Raw genomic sequence first — 24118 nt, forward strand, 5'->3', positions numbered from 1 at the left:
ATTCACAAAGTCAATTGATCTGAAGACTTGCTGACTCTTACAGAAGGCCACAGTCTTTCAGCAAGCAATGAGTCCTGTCTGGCAGAAGAAAAAGGCAAGCTCATCAGCTCAGGGTTGGTGCCTTCCTCCTCAGCTGCAGAAGCTAAAGGCTGCCTCGACTCAATAAAGGCTACAGGTATCACTGGTTCTGTAGATGGCACACGAGTCTGCAGCATGACATACCTGTTGGTCCTCTGGATCAGGCACTGTTCCTTTGCTTTGAGTCACGGTGCTCTTTCTGGGAGGCTTGTCTAGCCTCCACTCTCCCTGACAAATCTGGAAATGTCAAATCCAAGCAGGTTCATAGGCATCACCCCATTAGTAATTCAGCCAGCATAACCCCGGTGCTAGTGTACAGCGTGATATTATACAATAACAAGAACCTTGCCAAACATAAATTCAGCGACCTCTGAACTTGCTTTTTCATATAGAAGCTTTAAAATGTTTGTACAGCTCGCTCTGCCAAGCCATGCGAGGCTGGGTGGTATGCGCTGAACGAATGTGGTATACCACATGTGATTTGAACTCTGCAGCTGGAAATGCTGTGCCATTGTCAGACACTAAGACCTCAGGGATGCGACGAATGGCAAAAATCTGCCACAACCTGTTGATGGTGGATGTGGTTATGGTAGGCTTCACTAGCTAGATAGCTAACCATTTTGACTGTGCATCAACCAGGATGAAAAACATACGTCCCATGAACGTTCCAATGAAATCTATACACAAATGTGACATGGCTAGCATGGCCGCTCCCAAGAATGTATATTTGACAGTGGGGGTCCTTGTGCACGAATCGCAAAAACCCAGTCTGCAGGTGCAGCAGGTGATCAGGAAGGCGAATGGAATATTGGCCTTTATAGCGAGGGGGATAGAATATAAAAGTAGGGAGGTCTTGCTGCAACTGTACAGGGCACTGGTGAGGCCGCAGCTGGAGTACTGAGTGCAGTTTTGATCACCGCACTTGCGTAAGGATATATTGGCCTTGGAGGGAGTGCAGAGAAGGTTCACCAGGCTGATACTGGAGATGAGGGGGTTAGCCTATGAATAAAGATTGAATAGACTGGGTCTGTACTCGTTGGAGTTTAGAAGGCTGAGAGGGGATCTTATAGAGACATATAAGGTAATGAAGGGGATAGATAGATAGAACATAAGAACATAAGAAATAGGAGCAGGAGTAGGCCATCCAGCCCTTCGAGCCTGCCCCACCATTCAATAAGATCATGACTGATCTGTCGTGGCTCAGTTCCACATTCCCGCCCTCTCCCCATAACCCTTAATCCCCTCTCTTATCAAAAACCCATCAACCCGCATCTTAAAAATATTTAGCGAGGCAGAGTCCACCACTTCAACGGGCAGAGAATTCCAGAGATTCACCACCCTTTGAGTGAAGAAGTTCCTCCTCAACTCCGTTCTAAACCTACCCCCCTTTATCTTGAGGCTATGCCCCCTAGTTCTACTGTCCTTTCTGAGCGGGAAGAGTCTCTCCACCTCTATCCTATCCATCCCATTCATCATCTTATATGTCTCAATGAGATCTCCCCTCATTCTTCTAAACTCTAACAAGTACAAGCCTAGTTTATTCAGCCTCTCCTCATAGCTCAACCCCCTCAACTCCGGCATCAGCCTAGTAAACCTCCTCTGCACTCCCTCCAAAGCCAAAAAATCCTTGCGTAAGTGCGGCGACCAAAACTGTACACAGTACTCCAGCTGCGGCCTCACCAGTGCCCTATACAGCTGCAGCAAGACCTCCCTACTTTTATATTCAATCCCCCTCGCTACGAAGGCCAACATCCCATTAGCCTTCCTGACCACCTGCTGCACCTGCAGGCTGGGTTTTTGCGACTCATGCACAAGGACCCCGAGGTCCCTCTGCACCGTCGCCTGCTACAGTTTTTCGCCACGTAAGTAATAGTCCTTCCTACCATTATTCCTACCAAAGTAGACCACCTCGCACTTGCCAACACTAAATTCCATTTGCCAGTTCCTGGCCCATTTGCCCAGCCTATCTAGATCCTTCTGCAGACTCTCCACACCCTCCGTGCAATTTGCCGTTCCACCAATCTTGGTGTCATCAGCAAATTTTGACACCATACACTCGGTTCCCTCCTCCAGATCATCTATATAAATGGTAAATAGCTGAGGCCCCAGCACCGACCCCTGGGGCACTCCACTAGTCACCAACCGCCAATCCGAATAGCACCCATTGACCCCCACTCTCTGCCTCCTATTTGACAGCCAATCCTCTATACATGCTAACACCCTATCCCCAGCTCCATGCCCCCTTACCTTCTGCAATAACCTCTTGTGAGGTACCTTGTCAAACGCCTTTTGAAAATCAAGAAAGACAACATCCACCGGCTCTCCTCTATCCACCGCCCTAGGCACATCCTCATAGAACTCCAATAAATTTGTTAGACACGACTTCCCCTTAACAAAACCGTGCTGCGTCTGCTTTATCAAGCAATTCCCCTCAAGATGCCTCGCTATTTCCTCCTTGATGACGGATTCTAACATTTTACCTACAACAGACGTTAAATTAACTGGCCTATAATTCCCTGCCTTTTGCCTGCCACCCTTCTTAAACAACGGTGTAACATTAGCCGTTTTCCAATCTTCCGGCACTTCCCCGGAATCCAGCGACGTTTGGAGAATAACCACCAAGGCATCCACTATCACCTCCGCCATTTCTTTCAGAACTCTTGGATGCATTCCATCCGGTCCTGGGGACTTGTCCCCAATCAGTCCCTCCAGTCTGTCGAGCACCGCCTCTCTAGTAACAATAATGTCATTGAGACCCTCCTGTCCTACCACCTTTCCATCGCTAACACCCGGCAAATTATTCACGTCCTCCTCCGTGAAGACCAAAACAAAAAGGTTATTCAAGGCCTCAGCCATTTCCCCATCCCCTACCACTAAGCACCCCCCCTCATCCTCTAAGGGTCCAACGTTCACCCTAGCCAGCCTCTTCCTTTTTATATATTTATAAAAACTCTTGCTATCCTTTTTTATATTAAGCGCTAGCCCAGCTTCATAGTTTATCCTACCCTTCTTTATCAACTTCTTTGTCAATCTTTGTTGACTTTTAAACCTCTCCCAATCCTCTTCTTGCCCACTACTCTTAGCTACTCTAAACGCCTCCACTTTTAATTTAACACTTTCCTTCACCTCCTTCGTTATCCATGGCTTATTACCTCTCCTCCCAAGGTCCTTTTTAACCATCGGAATAAATTTCCGCTGAGCACCAAGAAAGATCTCCTTAAAGATCCTCCACTGCTCCTCAGCAGACCTACCTTCCAACGCGCTCCCCCAGTCAACATTCGCCAATTCTTCTCTCATCCTTCCGTACTCCCCTCTGTTCAAACAAAGGACGCGTGTCCGGGAACCCACTTTCTCCTCCTCCATCTGGGGTAGAGGTAGAGAGATTCTTCCCGCTTAGGAAGGATAGCAGGACTCGAGGGCACAGCCTCAAAATAAGGGGGGGGGGGGTGGTGCAGTTTAGATCGGAGTTGAGGAGGAACTTCTTCACTCAAAGGCTGGTGAATCTCTGGAATTCTCTGCCTGTTGGTGTTGGAGGCTACCTCGCTGAATATATTTAAGTCACGGGTAGATAGGTTTCTGATAGACAAGGGAATTAAGGGTTATGGGGAGAAAGCGGGAAAGTGGAACTGATCCACTTCAGATCAGCCATGATCTTATTGGATGGCGGGGCAGGCTCGAAGGGCTAGATGGCCTACTCCTGCTCCTATTTCTTATGTTCTTACAGCGGCAGTGATGCCTGAGGTTTGACAACTTGAGCACTGACTACGCATTCTTTAAATCTCTTAGTCAATGCCCGACCACCAAATATAGCTAGTGACCAATGCCTTCATCTTACTTCGCCCAGGGTGTGTATCATGCAGCTCCTGTAGTAAAAGCTGTCACCCTGGGGCGGCACTATAACATGCCAGCCTCACGTTATCTCCGTCCTATGCTATAGATAAGAGTTTAATCTACTCTGACTTGTCTTGGTCCAAACCTTGTAGCAACATTCTCTTACATCTGTGGAGAGCAACAGATCCTTCTCAGTCCAGGACTTTGCATGGGCATCTGAAACTGGCAATATCTCTAATAGGTGCAAAGCCAACACGATTTCTTGTGGTGCAAGTGGTGACGGTATAGTCTGCGGCAAAGGGACGCACTGAGTGCAGCCAAATTCAATATTTGCATCCTTGGTCTATGCTGGCAGCCAACGGCAAGACCCATCTCTGTATCTTCTCAAAGGCAGTCAATGACACAGGCTTATCTTCTCGGAACATTCGTTACAGAGGTTCGTGATCGGATACAATGGTGAGGCACCTTCTATATTTATATTGGTGAAACTTTTTCACTGCATAATTACTGCAAGTCTCTCCTGGTCAAGTTGAGAATATTTCATCTCAACTTTGAATAAGGTTCTTGATGCGAATGTATTTGGCCTCTCTATTCAGTCTGACATCTTGTGGGATAGGGCTGCTCCCACTCCAGGTAACTACAAAAGGTTTGGTTCGATCGAAACGTACAAGTAGTGTTGATGACTATAAGGTTTGCTTTACTTCAGGAAACATTTCTTTTTGCTCCTCTCCACAACTCCATTGTTAAAGCTTCTTCAGAAGCTGGTGTAATGGGGCTAGAGCCATGGACAAGTTTTGCAGGAATCTCCCATAATAGTTTACCATCCTTAGGAATGATTTTAACTCTGTCACACTCCTAGGCTGTGGTATTTCTTTGATAGCTTTCACCTTGTCCTCAAGGGGATGCAAACCCTTGGCATCTACCTTGAAGCTGAGGTATCTAGCCTTATCTGCCTGGAGGGTTCATTTTTCTTGTTTTAAGTGGATGCCCTCTTCTAGGTTTGCCCTGTGTTCCTTAAGGGGCCCTCCAGTAATTAGGACATCATCCACCACTTTGGAGATTCCCTGCAACAAGCTTTCCATAGTATGCTGGAAAAAGGTGCAAGGTGATGAGATCCCAAATGGCAAGCGGGTGTACTTGTTTAACTCTTTGTGGATGTTAATGGTGACCAAATTTTGAGAGTCTTCATCAAGCTTCAATTGCTGGTATGCATAACTAAAATCTAGCTTGGTGTATTTAAGGCACCTGCTAATTTTGCATAGCGGTCCTCAATCCTTGGAATGGGTATCGATCTATCTGGGCTCATAGTTAACGCCAAGCCTCCACAGATTTTCACAGTATTATCTGGCTTCAAAATAGGGACTATGGATGCAGCTCTGTCATAAAACTGCACCATCTTCCAATCTTTCTAATTCCACTTCTATTTTATGATGGAATGCATAAGGCACTGAGTGAGCTTGGAAGAATTTTAGTGTAGCCTTGGGGTTCAAGTAAATTTGGCTTTAGCCTCTTTTATCTGGCACAGTTCCTTCCAGAAAGTATCTGCACAGGAGCTCATGGAAACCTCCATCCCAAACATTCATTACCTCCAGCCAGTCTAATTTTATCTGTTTCAACCAGTCTTGACCCATGGGACAAGATCTGTGACTCTTAATCATCAGAACAGGTAACTAAGCTGTCTGGTTCCCAAAGGATACCATTAGTGCAACTGACCTACAGTCTTCAGCATCTCTTTCATATCAGTTGATAAAATGGCTTCTGAACGACTTAGCCTCAAAGATTGCAGACTTTTCTGGAGGTATCTGAAGTTTTGTTCACTTAAGACTATGGCTGCGGCTACAGTGTCGACCTCTGTCTTTAGAGATCTGCCACAAGGACTATCTTGATAGATGTCACCTTGTTGAGTTGGACCTGGTTTTAAAGTCTAAGTTTTGGATCCCTCGTTGGGTTCCTCAGCCAGCTGGTTTAACAGTATTGCCTCAAACATTTTTTTTGTGCATTCTGTCCTGCCTGCTTACTCTGCACCAAGCTGCAAATAACCTTTCTTCTTGCACAAAAACATGCAGAATTTTTGTACCAGCACATTTCCTGGGAATGCTCTTGCCCACACCGAAAACATGCTTCCATCCCTGGTGCTACACTACCTCTCACCCTCACTTGGGCTGTTCCTTGCTGCAGCTATTTTCCACCATAAGCGGTTCACCTTGTTGGGAATGCCTTGTAATTCATTTCCGCCATGTTCAGCACATTCAGTCGCCTGGGTCATCTCCATGGTGTTTTCCAAAGGGATTTTAGCCTCAGCCAGCAGGTTCATTTGTATTGTGAGGCTGCTGTAGATCCTTCAGACGTGTCTCTTAACGTGTCCTCCAAAATTAAGCTGAATTTGCAGTGCACTGCTAAACGTTACAGTCTGGCCACGAACCCAGAGATTGTCTCCCCTGGTTCCCTCACAGCTGAATGAAACTCATACCTTAAAATTATGACGGTCAGGGTTAAAGTAGTCTTTGATCAGTCCCACAATTTGATCAAAGACTTTGTGTCTGAAGCATCAGGTGATGTTAGGCTCCTCACTAATTAGCCAGTAAATTTGTGGGCCACAGACTGTGAGCTGTATCACTTTTTGTTTTTCCTATACAGTGATCCCATTAACCACAAAGATATAATACACCCTTTTGATATATTGCCCTCAACTCTCAAATTCTGGGTCAAGTGATTCTATCTTCCTAATTAAAGGCATCTTAAGGGTATCTGTACCTGTTTCTTCTTAGCTTCAATGATCACTTTCCTCCCCCTCCAACTGCACACTGCTGCTTCCTGACAACTGATGTTTTTGCTTGGAGCCTGTGTAGTAAACTGGAGGCAACTCGGTGTACCTCCAACAACAAAGGATTTATTAACCAATATAACTATATACAAGATTAGAGTCTAACAGAATACATTCACAGGTCTGTTTTCTTCTTCTCTCTGACTCCAACTGAAGGTCCATCCTGCCCCAGGATGCAGGACCTCGCTCCCAATTGCCCCGGCTCCCTGTACGATCGCTCCATAGAGTCCAGCCTGATCACATGGCCCACAGAGGATCACCTCTTAAAAGGGCCACGTTACCACAGATTAAAAATAAGGGGTTATGCATTTAAAACAGCAATCAACCAAAATTATTTCACTCAGACGGTCGTGAATCTTTGGAACTTTCTTCCTGAAAAGGTGATGGAAGCAGAGTCTTTGAATTTTTTGAAGGCAGAGGTAGATAGATTCTTAGTAAAAAGAGGGGTGAAAGATAATCAGGGGAGGACGGGATGTAGATTTGAAGTTACTCTCAGCTCTTATTAAATGGTGGAGCAGGCTTGAAGGACTGAATGGCTCACTCCTGCTCCTTGTTCATTCATTTGTATATTCACAATTTCTATGACATGTCAGTCGGAATACAGTACCTTTTAAATTCACGATAAAATTATTGATCCTTTGAAAGAAAATAGACATTAAGATCAGATTCTGTTGTGATCAGGTGACAAAAACAAATGAACAATACATGATCAAGTGAAGAATAGCTGATAGAAATCTTACAAATGAATGAAAAATTCCCATTTATGTAACACTGTTCATAATCCCAAGATGTCTCGAAGTGCTTCACATCCAATGAAGCATTTCTGCAGTGTAGTCAATGATGTAATGTAGGAAATGCATTAACTCATTTTGCAAGTTCCTGCAAACTACAATGTGATAATGGCCAAATCATTTATTTTGACTGAAGTTGTCTGAAAGATAAATATTAGTCAAGAGACTGGAGAGAGCTCTCTGGCTCTTCTTTAAAGTGGTGACAATGGGATCTTTTACATCCACCTGACAGGGCAGATGTTACCTTGAAAATTTATATAAGCAAATCATAGAATCCTACAGTGCAGAAGGAGGCCATTCAATTCAATGAGTTTGCACTGACCACAATCCCACCCAGACCCTTTCCCTGGAACCCCATGCATTTACCCTAGTTAGTCCCCCTATCTTTGAAAGTGACAGGATGAGTTGAGATGGTCCTGACTTAATTAACAGAGACATAGCATGCAAAAGCAAGGACATTATGTTAAACCTTGATTTAATGTGTGAAATATATTTCAGCAACATTCCAGTAAATCTCTTTGCACTCTCACGAAGGCCTTGACATCCATCCTAAAATATGGGGCCGAACTTGTGATTTGTAAAGGTTTAGCATAATATCCTTGCTTTTAGTGCTCTATGCCTCTATTAATAACACCAAAGCCTTCTCAATTTATCCTGTCACTTTCAAAGGTTTGTATGTGTGAATTTCCAGGTCTCTCTGTTTCTGCAGTCCCTGTAAAATTGGACCATTTTGTTTATATTGCCTCACCTCATTTTTTTACATCACAATTAGGTACCCATGTCGTGTTTGCCTCCCAGCTGAAGAAGGCCTTAGTTCCAATGCCAGAATCTAAGTTTGTGAGCAACACTTGAGTGTCCCTGGTAACATGAGATTCCTAATTCCATTAGAGGAAATATGAAATGAGGAAACAGTTTCAAATGTGAGAGTTCCCATTTAAGACAGAAACAAGGAGGATTTTTTCTCTCAGAGGATCATTAATCTTTGGAATTCTTTTCTCCAGAGAGTACTGGAGGTTGGGTCATTGAATAATTAGAGACTGAGTTGGACAGATTTTTGATTGACAAGGAAATAAGAATCAAACATTAAGGGGCGCAGGCAGGAAAGTGCAGTTAAGGCCATAATTAGATCAATCATGATTTTACTGAATGGTGAAGCAGGCTTGATGGGCTAAAAGACCTACTCCTGCTCCTATTCCTTATGATCTTATGCCTTCTCAGTATGATGCAATACTCATTCTCTAAGTTGACCACTGAAGAATGGGCACTCTGGTAAGTTACCCCTGGATGCTGCTGTCCTTATCCCAGCAAGAATCAGCACCTTCAAGAGAGGTGGAGGAGAAAAACTGTCAGAGTCCCAGGAAACATCACATTTCCAAGACTGTCCTGAATCTCTGTGGTAACTGGTTTGATTAGTAAGTTTGCGGATGACACAAAGGTTAGTGGATTTGCAGATAGCGATGAGGACTGTCAGAGGATACAGCAGGATATAGCTCGGTTACAGACTTGGATGGAGAAATGGCAGATGGAGTTTCATCCGGACAAATATGAGGTAAAGCATTTTGGAAGGTCTAATACAGATAGGAAATATACAGTAAATGGCAGAACCCTTAAGAGTATTGACAGGCAGAGTGATCTGGATGTACAGGCACACAGATCATTGAAAGTGGCAATGCAGGTGGAGAAGGTAGTCAAGAAGGCATATGGCATGCTTGCCTTCATTGGCCGGGGCAATGAATTTAAAAATTGGTAAATCATAATGCAGCTTTGTTGAACTTTAGTGAGGCTGCACTTGGAATATAGTGTTCCATTCTGGTTGCCGCACCATCAGAAGGATGGGAGACTTTGGAGAGGGTACAGAAAAGATTTTAACAGGATGTTTCCTGGTATGGAGGGCATTTGCATTGAGGAGAGGTTGGAAAAACTTGGTTTGTTCTCTCTGGGACGATAGAAGGCTACAAGATTACGAGGGTCATGGACAGTTTTTTAAATTCATTCATGGGACACTGGCTGGCCAACATTTTTATTGCCCACCCCTAGTTGAGAAGGTGGTAGTGAGCTGCCTTCTCGAATCGCTGCGGTCCATATTTTGTGAGTTGACCCACAATGCTGTTAGGGAGGAATTCCAGGATTTTGACTCAGCGAGTGTGAAGGAATGGCGATATATTTCCAAGTCAGGATGATGAGTGGCTTGGAGGGGAATTTGCAGGTGATGGTGTTCCCATGTATCTGCTGCCCTCATAAGAACATAAGAAATAGGAGCAGGAGTAGGCCATCTAGCCCTTCGAGCCTGCCCCGCCATTCAATAAGATCATGGCTGATCTGTTGTGGCTCAGTTCCACTTTCCCGCCCTCTCCCCATAACCCTTAATCCCCTCTCTTATCAAGAACCCATCAACCCGCTTCTTAAAAATATTTAGCGAGGCAGCCTCCACCACTTCAACGGGCAGAGAATTCCAGAGATTCACCACCCTTTGAGTGAAGAAGTTCCTCCTCAACTCCGTTCTAAACCGCCTCCCCTTTATCTTGAGGCTGTGCCCCCTAGTCCTACTGTCTTTTTTGAGCGGGAAGAGTCTCTCCACCTCTACCCTATCCATCCCATTCATCATCTTATACGTCTCAATGAGATCTCCCCTCATTCTTCTAAACTCTAACGAGTACAAGCCTAGTTTATTCAGCCTCTCCTCATAGCTCAATCCCCTCAACTCCGGTATCAGCCTAGTAAACCTCCTCTGCACTCCCTCCAGGGCCAAAATATCCTTGCGCAGGTGCAGCGCCCAAAACTGCACACAGTACTACATCCTTCTAGATGGAAATGGTCATTGATTTGGAAGATGCTGTCTAAGGATCTTTGATGAATTGCTGCAATGCATCTTGTAGATAGTACACACTCCTGCTACTGAGCATCAGTAATGGAGGGATTGAACGTTTGTAGATGTGGAGCCAATAAAGCGGGCTGTTTTGTTCTGGATGGTGTCAAGTTCTTGAGTGCTGTTGGAGCTGCACCCATCCAGGCAAATGGAAATATTCCACTGCACTCCTGACATGTGCCTTATATAGCTTTGGGGAGTCAGGAAGTGAGTTACTCACCGCAGTATTCTTAGCCTCTAACCTGCTCTTGCAGGCACTGTGTTTATGTGTGAGTCCAGTTGAGTTTCTGGTCAATAGTAACCCCAAGGATGTTGAGAGTGGGGGATTCAGTGATGGTAACACCATTGAATGTCAAGGGGTGGTGGTTGGAGTGTCTCTTATTGGTGATGGTCATTGCCTGGCATTTGTGTGGCGCAAATGTTAGCTGCCGCTTGTCAGCCTAAGCCTGGAAATTGTCCAGATCTTGTTGCATTTGAACATGGACTGCAGTATCTGAGGAGTCACAAATTATGCAGTCATTGGCGAACCTCCCCACTTTTGACCATATGATGGAGGGGTGGTCATTGATGAAGCAGCTGAAGATAGTTGGGCCTAGGATACTATCCTGAGGAACTCCTGCAGAGATGTCCTGGAGCTAGGATGACTGACCCTCCACAACCACCTCCCTATGTGTCAGATATGACTCTAACCAGCGGAGAGTTTTCCCTCTGATACCCATTGATTCCAGTTTTGCTCAGGCTCCTTGATGCCGCACTCAGTCAAATGCGGCCTTGATATTAATGGCTGTCACTCTCACCTCATCTCTGGAATTCAGCTCTTTTGTCCATGTTTGAACCAAGGCTGTAATGAGGTCAGGAGCTGAGTGACTCTGGTGAAACCCAAACTGGGCGTCACTGAGCAGGTTATTGCTGAGCAGGTGCTGCTGGATAGCGCTGTCGATGACCCCTTCCATCACTTTACTGATGATCGAAAGTAGACTGATTGGCTGGTAATTGGCTGGGTTGGGATTGTCCTCCTTTTTGTGTATAGGATATACCTGGGCAATTTCCCACATTGCTGGGTAGATGCCAGGGTTGTAACTGTACTTGTACCGGAAGAGCTTGGCTAGGAGAGCAGCATGTTCTGGAGCATAAGTCTTCAGCACTATTGCCGGAACGTTATCAGGGCCCATTGCCTTTGCAGTACCCAGTGAATTCAACTGTTTCTTGATATCACGTGGAGTGAATCGAATTGGCTGGAGACTGGCATCTGAGATCCTGGGAACCACTGAAGAAGGCGGAGATGGATCATTCACTTGGCACTTCTGGCTGAAGTTTGCTGCAAATACTTCAGCCTTATCTTTTGCACTGATGTGCTGGGCTCCTCCACCATTGAGGATGGGGGTATTTGTGGAGCCTCCTCCTCCAGTGAGTTGTTTCATTGCCCACCACCATCCATGACTGAATGGAGAAGGACTACAGAACTTGGATCTGATTGGTTGGTTGTGGGATAGCTTTGCTCTGTCTATCACTTGCTATTTTTGCTGTTTGGCATACAGTAGTTCTGTTTGGTAGCTTCACCAGGTTGACACCTCATTTTTAGGCATGCTTGGTGCTGCTCCTGGAAGACCTCCTGCACTTTCCATTGAACCAGGGTTGATCCCCTGGCTTGATGGTAATAACTATCAGTGGTGGATAGTGGATAAGCAGAAGCCTTTCCCAGGATGGAAGAGTCAATTTCTTGGGGGCATAAGTTTAAGGTGCAAGGGGCAAGGTTTAAAGGAAATGTATGAGGCAAGTTTTTTTTACACAGAGTGCGGTGGATGCCTGGAACACGCTGCTGGGGGAGGTAGTGGGGAAGGTACAATAGTGACTTTTAAAGGCGTCTGGACAAATACATGAATAGGATGGGAATAGAGGGATGTGGTCCCCAGAAGGGTAGGGGGTTTTAGTTCAGACGGGCAGTATGGTTGGTGCAGGCTTGGAGGGCCGAAGGGCCAGTTCCTATAATTTTCTTTGTTCCTTGCTTTCAACAAATACATACTATTAGGGTCCTGGACTAGAAGCCCAAGATATATCATGAAGCCAGACTCGACCCCAACAATTATTCTATATGAGGAAAAGATACTTCCTTCCAGACAAAGTAGGGATTTTTATAGTGAAATGAACTTTATTTAATAATGCAGTTTAAATATAACAAATAAAGTAACAGTTGAACAATATTTAAAAATGAAGAGGAAATAACTTTAATTTCTAACTTACCACTGCCTCAGTTCCAAATAAGCAAGATTCTTCTTAAAGTCTTAAAACCCACTTTACATATTGTTAGCAATCACAAATATACTTGCTAGAGTGTAGATGGTCTTGCAGTTTTCAGTGAGATGTTGAGCTTTTAGAAGCCTGCAAAATGCTCCAAACTTCAACTAGAACAGCCAAATTCCCAAACTTTGCTATAAAAGCCTTTTTTTCTGTTATAAGACCAGGGCTGCACATAAACCACATCATCACATGACCCTGTCAATTATTCTAATCTGAAATCCCAGGAGAACTTAAGTAAACAAAAGTCAAATAATTCTACTTAACATAACCACTTGCAATGTTAAAATGAGTAATTATCTTGCTCTCCTGGCATCTGAGTTATATTCCTTCCAAACATACCAACTGCCTGTAGCATAAAGCAGAATTTTTAAACGTTTCCCTCAAACATAGAACAACAATATCCATATCAATTACATCACTATCATCACAATACACAGAGTACATACAGGTTACAACAAATACACACACAGGTATGCAAATGTACACATACCAAATATATACAATAAATATGCAAAACAAATTAATACATACAACTAATATGTACATGCAACAAATATACACAACCATATGCACATGACAGATATGAACACACAACAAATACATGAACAAATAGATATACACCAAATATAGTCACACAACAAATACATACACAGCAAAAAAATACACACAACAATTACACACCCACTCCACCCTTTTAGGTTCTGTAGAGAAGTTAATCCTTTCAGCAGACAATTGATTTTTTAAAATTCTCCACACAGTCTTTGGATGCACCTTCATTCAAAGTAAGTTGAAGGAGGTTTTTGACAGGTATGATTGTATGTGTGTTAACTCATTGGGCTCCTGACCACAGCCACAGTGGACTTTTTCCTTTTTATATATAGATTTTTGGATATAAAGAATAAGAGGACAAGATATTCATTTTTTTTAAGTTAAGTCAATAAAAATATGCATTTCTGTAAGTAGTTTCAATTATTTAGGAAAATTGTTTCTTTTGGCAAAGGTAAATTAAAAAAGAGAAATCTGTTAGCCAAACGACACCTGACATTTGAATTTAGAATAATTTTAAATGTAAAATGGTCAATTTAGTAAATTATTTTTGAGAAATGGAAATGTCATCTAGAAGACTTGGTTAAAAGAGAGACAGGACTGGCAGCTAAATATTCCGGGATATAAGTGTTTTAGGGGAGGTAAAGGGGAAGGTAAAAGAGGTGGGGGAATTGCAATAACAGTTAGGGAGCATATTACAGCTGTACAAAGGGAGGACATCTTGGAAGAATCTTATAATGAGACACTGTGGGTAGAAATCAGAAACAGGAAGGGGGCAGTCATTATGGTGGGAGTGTGCTACAGGCCTCCAAACAGCCCATGGGAAGTTGAGGAACAGATATGTAAGCAGATTCTGGACAGATACAGAAACAATAGGGATGGTGTAATGGGAGACTTTAATTTTCCTTCAAGCTAAGGGTCTGGATGGTGAGGAATTTGTCCAGGAAGGCTTTCTGGAACAATATGTGGATAATCCAACTAGAGAAGGGGCTATACTGGACATGGTACTAGGGAATGAGTATGGCCAGGTCATCAAAGTTGCAGTGGGGGAACATGTGGTGAACAGTGACGACAATTCCGTATGCTTTTGGATATTGATGGAAAAGGACGAGTGTTGTCCTAGGGTTAAGCTGCTAAATTGGGGAAAGGCTAACTTCAACCAGATTAGGTAGAATCTGGAGGCTGTTGTCTGGGAGAGCCTGTTTGAGGGTAAATCCACATTTGGCATGTGGGAGTCTTTTAACGAGCAGTTGATCAGAGTGCAGGACAAGCATGTGCATATGAAAAGGAAGGACAGGAAAGACAGGATTCAGGAACCATGGATGGCCAGGGAAATTGTTAGTCTAGTCAAAAAGAAAAATGATGCATGCATGGGGTCTAGGCAATTAAAACAGATAAAGCACTTGAAGAATACAGGGAAAGTAGAAAATGACTCAAACAGGAGATTAGGAAGGCAAGGGGATCACGAAATGTTCTTGGCAGACAGGATTAAGGAAAATCCCAAGGCATTTTATATACATATATTAGGAACAAGAGGGTAGCTAGAGAAAGACTTGGTCTGCTTAAGGGCAAAGGAGGGAAAATATGTGTAGAATCAAAGGAAGTGGGTGAGATCCTTACTGAATACTTTGCATCGGTATTCACAAAGGAGAGCGACATGTCCATTGATGGTGTCTTGGAGGGGTGTGTAAACCCATTAGAACAAGTCATCATTACGAGGGAGGAAGTGTATCATTATCATGAAAGAGGTAGTGTTGGGCAAGTTAATGGAGCTAAAGGTAGACAAGTCTCCTGGCCCGAATGGAATGCATCCCAGGGTACTAAAAAAGATGGTGGTGGAAATAGCAAATGTACTAGTGGTAATTTACCAAAATTTGCTGGACTCTGGGGTGGTTCCCACAGATTGGAAAACAGCAAACGTGATGCCACTGTTTAAAAAAGGAGGTAGACATCGAGGGCCGAAGGGTCTGTATTGCGCTATAAAAGGCAGGTAACTGTAGGCCGGTTAGTCTAACTTCTGTAGTAGGGAAAATGCTTGAATCTATCATCAAGGAAGAAATAGCGAGACATCTGGATAAAAATTGTCTCATTGGTAAGACGCAGCATGGGTTCATGAAGGGAAGGTTATGTTTGACTAATTTGGTGGAATTCTTTGAGAACATTACATGTGCAATAGAGAATGGGGAACCTGTCAATGTGGTGTATCTGGATTTTCAGAAGGCATTTGACAAGGTGCTGCATCAAAGACTGCTACATAAGATAAAGGTACATGGTGTTACGTGTAATATGTATTAACATGGATAGAGGATTGGTTAACTTACAGAAAGTAAAGGGTGGGGGTAAATGAGTGTTTTTTTAGTTGGCGATCAGTGACTAGTGGTGTGCCTCAGGGATCAGTGTTGGGACCGCAATTGTTTACGATTTACATAGATGATTTGGAGTTGGGGATCAAGTGTAGTGTGTCAAAATTCGCAGATGATACTAAGATGGGTGGCAGAGCAAAGTGTGCAGAGGATGCTGAAAGTCTGCAAAGAGATACAGATAGTCTAAGTGAGTGGGCGAGGGTCTGGCAGATGGAGTACAATGTTGGTCAATGTGAGATCATCCATTTTGGTAGGAATAATAGCAAAATGGACTATTATTTAAATGGTAAAAAGATTGCAGCATGCTGCTGTGCAGAGGGACCTGGGTGTCCTTGTGCAGGAATCTCAAGGAGTTGGTTTGCAGGTGCAGTGGGTAATTAAGAAGGCAAATGGAATTTTGTCCTTCATTGCTAGAGGGATAGAGTTTAAAAACAGCAAGGTTATGTTGCAGCTGTATAAGGTGCTGGTGAGGCCACACCTGGAGTACTGTGTACAATTTTGATCTCTTACTTGAGAAAGGATATACTGGCACTGGAGGGGGTGCACAGGAGATTCACTTGGTTGATTCCAGAGTTGAGAGGGTTGGCTTATGAGGAGAGACTGATATACTCATTGGCTATACTCATTGGAATTCAGAAGAATGAGGCGAGATCTTGTGGAAACATATATGATTATGAAGGGACTAGATAAGATAGAAGCAGGGAAGTTGTTTCCACTAGCGGGTGAAACTAGAACTAGGGGGCATAGTCTCAAAATAAGGGGAAGCAGATTTAGGACTGAGTTGAGGAGGAACTTCTTCACACAAAGGGTTGTGAATCTGTGGAATTCCCTACCCAGTGAAGCAGCTGAGGCTACCTCATTGAATATTTTTAAGGCAAGGATAGATAAGGATCGCCTTCATAGCGAGGGGGATTGAATATAAAAGTAGGGAGGTCTTGCTGCAGCTGTATAGGGCATTGGTGAGGCCGCAGCTGGAGTACATAAGAACATAAGAAATAGGAGCAGGAGTAGGCCATCTAGCCCTTCGAGCCTGCCCCGCCATTCAATAAGATCATGGCTGATCTGTTGTGGCTCAGTTCCACTTTCCCGCCCTCTCCCCATAACCCTTAATCCCCTCTCTTATCAAGAACCCATCAACCCGCTTCTTAAAAATATTTAGCGAGGCAGCCTCCACCACTTCAACGGGCAGAGAATTCCAGAGATTCACCACCCTTTGAGTGAAGAAGTTCCTCCTCAACTCCGTTCTAAACCGCCTCCCCTTTATCTTGAGGCTGTGCCCCCTAGACCTACTGTCTTTTTTGAGCGGGAAGAGTCTCTCCACCTCTATCCTATCCATCCCATTCATCATCTTATACGTCTCAATGAGATCTCCCCTCATTCTTCTAAACTCTAACGAGTACAAGCCTAGTTTATTCAGCCTCTCCTCATAGCTCAATCCCCTCAACTCCGGTATCAGCCTAGTAAACCTCCTCTGCACTCCCTCCAGGGCCAAAATATCCTTGCGCAGGTGCGGCGCCCAAAACTGCACACAGTACTCCAGCTGCGGCCTCACCAATGCCCTATACAGCTGCAGCAAGACCTCCCTACTTTTATATTCAATCCCCCTCGCTATGAAGGCCAGCATCCCATTCGCCTTCCTGACCACCTGCTGCACCTGCAAGCTGGGTTTTTGCGACTCATGCACAAGGACCCCGAGGTCCCTCTGCACCGTCGCCTGCTGCAGTTTTTCGCCACGTAAGAAATAGTCCTTCCTACCATTCTTCCTACCAAAGTGGACCACCTCACACTTGCCAACATTAAATTCCATTTGCCATTTCCTGGCCCATTCGCCCAGCCTATCTAGATCCTTCTGCAGACTCTCCACACCCTCCGCACAATTTGCCTTTCCACCAATCTTGGTGTCATCAGCAAATTTCTGTGTGCAGTTTTGGGCGCCGCACCTGCGCAAGGATATTTTGGCCCTGGAGGGAGTGCAGAGGAGGTTTACTAGGCTGATACCGGAGTTGAGAGGGTTGAGCTATGAGGAGAGGCTGAATAAACTAGGCTTGTACTCGTTAGAGTTTAGAAGAATGAGGGGAGATCTCATTGAGACGTATAAGATGATGAATGGGATGGATAGGATAGAGGTGGAGAGACTCTTCCCGCTCAAAAAAGACACTAGGACTAGGGGGCACAGCCTCAAGATAAAGGGGAGGCGGTTTAGAACGGAGTTGAGGAGGAACTTCTTCACTCAAAGGGTGGTGAATCTCTGGAATTCTCTGCCCGTTGAAGTGGTGGAGGCTGCCTCGCTAAATATTTTTAAGAAGCGGGTTGATGGGTTCTTGATAAGAGAGGGGATTAAGGGTTATGGGGAGAGGGCGGGAAAGTGGAACTGAGCCACAACAGATCAGCCATGATCTTATTGAATGGCGGGGCAGGCTCGAAGGGCTAGATGGCCTACTCCTGCTCCTATTTCTTATGTTCTTATGTTCTTATAAATTTTTGAACAGTAAAGGAATTAAGGGTTATGGTGAGCGGGTGGGCAAGTGGAGCTGAGTCCACAAAAAGATCAGCCATGATATTAATGAATGGCGGAGCAGGCTCGAGGGGCCAGATGGCCTACTCCTGCTCCTTGTTCTTATGTTCTTAAGTTAGGTGAATTAAAAAACATCAAGGTAGACAAATCCCCAGGGCCAGATGGCATCTATCCCAGGTTGATGATGGAGACAAGAGATGGAATTGCTGGGCTTCTAACAGAAATCTTGGTTTCCTTGTTGGCCCTGTTGGGAGGAAAGCCAATGCTGTCCCATTATTTAAGAAGGCTGGCAAGGATAACCCAGGTAATTATAGGCTAGTGAGCTTGATGTTAGTGACAGGGAAACTGTTGGAGAAGATTCCTAGGAATAGCATCTATACATTTTTGGAACTGAATGGTCTTGTTGGTGACAGACAGCATTGTGTTGTACATGGGAGGTCATGTCTCACTAATTTAATTGAGTTTTTTGATGCATCAGTGCTGGGACCTTTGCTGTTTCAATATATATAAATGACTTATCAGCTGGTCTGATTACCAAGTTTGCAGATGATACTAAGAACGGCGTAGTCGCATAGTGCATATTGTCAGAGAATACATCAGGACATAGATAGGCTGGAAAATTGGGTGGAGAAATGGCAGATGGAATTTAATCCGGACAAATGCGAGGTGATGCATTTTGGTAGATCCAATCCAGTTGAGAGCTATAAAGTAAATGGCAGAACAATCAGGAGCATTGATACACAGAGAGATCTGGGAGGAGACGTCCACAGTCCTTAAGTGACAGCACAGGTGGAAAAGGTGGTGAAGAAAGCATACGGCATGCTTACCCTCATCGGAAGGGGCATCGAGTATAAAAGTTGGCAAATTATGTTACAGTTATATGAAACGTTGGTTAGGCAATATTTGGAATACTGTGTCCAATTCTGGTCACCACACTACCAGAACGATGTGGAGGCTTTGGGAGTGAGTATAGATACTGCCTGGTATGGAGGGTATTAGCTATGAGGAGAGATTGAATAAACTGGCATTGTTCTCTTTTTAAAAGACAGACTGAGGGGTGACCTGATAGAAGTCTATAAAATTATGAGAGGTATTGATAGTGTGAGCAGTTGCAAGCTTTTTTCCAGGACAGAAATGACAATTATAAGAGGGCACAAGTTCAAGGTAAGAGGGGGAATGTTCAATGGAGATATCATAGAAGAATCATAAAAACCCTACAGTGCAGAAAGAGGCTATTTGGCCCATCAAGTCTGCATCGAACATAATCCCACCCAGACCCTACCCCATATCCCTACATATTTATCCACTGATCCCTCTAACCTACGCATCTCAGGATATTAAGGGGCAATTTTAGCATGGCCAATCAACCTAACCCTCACATCTTTGGACTGTGGGAGGAAAGTGGAGCACCCGGAGGTAACCCACACAGGCACAAGGAGAATGTGCAAACTCCACACAGACAGCGACCCAAGCCGGGAACTGAACCCAGGTCCTTGGAACTGTGAAGTAGCAGTGCTAACCACTGTGCTACCGTGCCACCCCTAATGAGGGGGAAGTTTTTTACAGAGAGGACGGTGAAGCCCTGGAATGGACTGCCAAGTGAGATGGTTGATGCAGTTACGTTAGTGATATTTAAGACTTATCTTGACAGGCATATGAACAAATGGGGAATAGGGAAATATAAGTGGTTAATCTAGATAGGACAATGTGACCGGCTTGGAGGGCCAAAGGACCTGATCCTGTTCTGTGTTGTTCTTTGTTGTAATAAAGAACGTACAAGCAAAATATGCTAATGCCTGGAATCAAACAGAAATATTTGACTTCTGTTTTAAAGATCTGATGAGGATATTTTATTGAATTGTAAAGTTTCTCTAGGGTTCACAAGTGGGATAAGATGGGAACCATCGCATGTATAAAATAGTATGAGGAAATAGGGGAAGAGGATACAACATGAAATGGGAATTGGAATAATTCACATAAGTTGTAGTTCAAGAATTCAATTTGGTATTGAAACATGTCATAATGAAAGGAAAGTGTAGGTGAGACTAGTTAAAGTAACAGATTCCTGCCCAAGACCTTTTTAAGAGAATCAAATTTGATAATCTGACTACTACCCGAAACACAGGACTGTATATGGAGAGATAAACAAAAGCTTCAAAGTCTTTGAATAAGATCACCTGAAAGTCAAGAATTTGTTGGCATGATGTTGAGATATTGCATATGTATTACATGCCAAGTAACCAACAGGGTATGTGGAATATATGGGTTGATTCAAAGGTCAGGAGATGTTTAGTCAGATGCACTGAAAAACATGTCTCAGTCAGGGATAACTACTCGACACAAAATGGTCAGTGTGATCAGCAGAGTGAAACAATATCCTTAAGTCATTGCTGGAAAATCTCAGCAGATCTGGCAGCATCTGTGAGAGAATGGAGTTAATGTTTCCAGTCTGAATGATCCTTTGACAGAGCTCTGGGTCATCCAGACTCAAAAGATTGGCTCCATTCTCTCTCCACAGATGATTTGATTTGATGCTGTCAGACCTGCTGGGATTTTCCAGCATTTTCTGTTTTACTTTCAGATTCCAGCATCCGCAGTATTTTGCTTTTAGCCTTGAATCATTGAGGCACTGACGTGGAACTTGACATGATTCCATGGAAACACTACCATTATAACAATCAGAATGGTATTACATGCTATGGTACTTGTCAAGGCATGATGTAGAGATGCCAGCGTTGGACTGGGGTAAACACAGTACGAAGAAACCTGGTGTTGTGAGACTTCTTACCTTGTCAAGGCAGCCAGAGTTGAAGTAAAGATAAAACTACCACAGTCCCAGATGACCATAGGCCAACTGATGACCACTCAATAAGCTAACATGTTACCATCGTGAAAAGCAAAAGTATTGGCAGGGAAAAGAAATGATAACACATTAATCAGTTAAAAACTGTGAAGGAGTAACTGTAACACTGTGTGTTGTTATGGATGTACATTCTGATATGCACGGCCTGCCTAAACTTTTCATCAAGGAGAGGCTGGGACCAATGCCACCTCCCAAGAGATGATGTGACAGGGTCAATTTTGGCAATTTTATTGGACATCATGTAACTATTATGATAGGAATGTATATTGTAAAAACTGTGATTAGATCACAGTTGGGATTTCATATGTCATTTTGATGTTAGGAACCCGGGAAAACCAGCTTGTGGGTTTACTTCAGATCATCGGTTACCAACTTGCAAAATGGGTTTGCAAAATTGGAAACATGAGGTCAAAAATCAACATTTGTACACAGTCCAAGATGCCTACTGCATCACTACAAATAGCTACTGGATGAAGGAAAATAGTGGTACTCCATGGCAAAAATTACTTTTTGTTTCAAACCCACTCAAGTAATCCTGACTGGAAGTCAGGGTCTAGTCCCTACTCACAATTTCACTAAACAGAGAATCCATTCTGGAATACAGGAGTAAGCATTGAAGGTCATAACTCAACTAGGTCATCCTATACCCTCTTTGTCCCTGACTCTATATTCACCAATTATTGGTTGACATTCAGCCTACCTCAAGATAAGAGAAACTCGTTGGAATTCTACTGTCCCACCTGCCATGGGAATCAGAGCGGGCGAGGGGCGGACATGATGGTCAGCATCTTGTTGGGGTTTCTCTTCCTACTACACGTCCTTTATCTTTCAGATTTTTCTCTGGGCATCGGTCTCGAGTTGTCAGAATAAAAACAGAAAATGCTGAATAAACTCAGCTAATCTGGCAGCATCTGTGGAGAGAAATACAGTTGTTTCGGATCTAATATGATCCATTTACTGGACTGAAGGAAGGTAGGTGTAGCTGGAAGAGGTGGTATGTGTGTGTGTGTGTAAGCCAAATAGGAGACCTGGGATAGGTCAGAGCAAAGGAGATATGGACAAATTTTTGCTGGACAAAGGAGGCTGTTAGTGGTGCCATTTAGGGATGAAGAATGTTAATGGTGGCAAAAGTGACATTAAAAGGACAAGAACAATACAGCACAGAACAAGTCCTTTGGCTCACCAAAGAGATATAGAACAGTACAGCACAGTACAGACCCCTCGGTAAACATTATCAAACTCACTATAAGAAGCATTGGAGAGACTGCAGAGGAGATTTACCAGGATGCTGCCTGATTTGGAGGGTAGGTCTTATGAGGAAAGGTTGAGGGAGGTAGGACTTTTCTCTTTAGAGCGGAGGAGGATGAGAGGTGACTTAATAGAGGTTTATAAGTTGATGAGGCGGATAGATAGAGTGGACGTTCAGAGACTATTTCCTCGGGTGGATGTAACTGTTACTAGGGGGCATAATTATAATGTTCAAAGTGGAAATATAGAAGGGATGTCCGAGGTAGGTTCTTTACTCAGAGAGTGGTTGGGGTGTGGAATGCACTGCCTGCTGTGATAGTGGATTTGGACACTTTAGGAACTTTCAAACGGTTATTGGATAGACACATGGAGCACACCAGAATGATAGGGAGTGGGATAGCTTGATCTTGGTTTTGGACAAAGCTCGGCACAACATCGAGGGCCGAAGGGCCTGTACTGCGCTGTACTGTTCTATATTTCTATATTTTTCTCTAAGTCTGTGCTGACAGAGGTGCCTCTCTAATCTAATATTTTCTTGCCTCTACATGCTCTACATTCTTCTATTCCCTTCCTATACATGTATCTATCCAGATGCCTCTTGAATGTTGTTGTAGAATCCGCTTCCACCACCTCCTCTGGCAGCGCGTTCCAGGCATTCACCACCCTCTATGTGAAAAACTTGCTCCTTACATCTCTTCTAAACTTTCCCTCTCTCACTTTCAACCTATGCCCCAGAGTAATTGACCAATTGACCCTGGAAAAAAGACTCTGACTATCCACGCCTGTCATAATCTTGCAAACCTCCATCAGGTCCCTCCTCATCCTCCAATGCTCCAGTGAAAACAATCCAAGTTTGTTCAACCTTTGTTCATAGTCCATATCTTCCAAACCAGGCAGCATTCTGGTAAATCTTTTCTGCATCAACATCCTTCTGGTGGTGTGGTGATCAGAATTGTACACAATAGTCCAAATGTGGCCTAACCAAAGTCTTAAACAGCTGCAATATGATTTTCCAATTGCTATACTCAACACCCCAAAGGGTGAAGGCCAGAATGCCATATACCTTCTTGACCACCTTGTCATCTGAGTTGCCACCTTCAGGGAACTGTGTATCTGCACCCCTGGATCCCTCTAGGTTAATATTCTAAAGGCGCTACCATTTACTGTAAACTTTCCTTCTGTCATGGACCTTCCAAATTGCATCACCTCACGTTTGCCCGGGTTAAATTCCATATGCCATCTTTTGGCCCAGGTCTCCAGTCCATTGTGGCTCTAGTCAGAAGTCCTTGATTATACAGGCCACTTTTCTGAGGCAGTGGGAAGTGTAGACAGAGTTAATGGATGGGAGATTGCTTTCTGTGATGGACTGGGCTTCATTCATGACCCTTTGTAGGTTACTGCAGTCTTGGGCAGAGCAGGAGCCACACCAAACTTTCTATGCTGCATCTGTAAAGGTTGGTGAGAGTCGTAGTGGATATGCCAAATTTCCTTAGTCTTCTGAGAAAGTAGAGGTGTTGGCATGGGGAGACCAGGACAGGTTGTTGGTGATCTGGACGCCTAAAAACTTGAAGCCTTGACCATTTCTACTTCATCCCCGTTGATGTAGACAGGGCCATGTTCTCCACTACGCTTCCTGAAGTCGATGACTATCTCCTTCATTTTATTGACATTGAGGGAGAGATTATTTTTATCACACCAGTTCACCAGATTCTCTCTTTCTTGTACTCTGTCTCTTCATTGTTTGAGATCCGACCCACTACGGTGTGTTTGAGATCCGACCCACTACGGTGGTGTTATTAGCAAAGTTGAAAATCAAGTTGGATGGAGGCTGTGCTGAGCACACTTTGTCAGCAAGAGGACATCATTTGCAGTGGTTTTTCTCAGTGAGTGACCTC

The 24118-nt window shown here is 43.9% G+C and overlaps 1 protein-coding gene across 1 annotated transcript in view; it reads right to left on the reverse strand.

The window, feature by feature from the left end:
• The window catches only part of LOC145356516 (ras-associating and dilute domain-containing protein-like), a 185432-nt gene that overhangs the window by 160620 nt on the left and 694 nt on the right, over nt 1–24118 (reverse strand). The gene's annotated exons all lie outside the window — the stretch shown is intronic.

The sequence above is a fragment of the Carcharhinus amblyrhynchos genome, chromosome 21 (genome assembly GCF_965287045.1).
Source record: "Carcharhinus amblyrhynchos chromosome 21, sCarAmb.v2.hapA, whole genome shotgun sequence".
NCBI classification, from domain to species: Eukaryota; Metazoa; Chordata; class Chondrichthyes; order Carcharhiniformes; family Carcharhinidae; genus Carcharhinus; species Carcharhinus amblyrhynchos.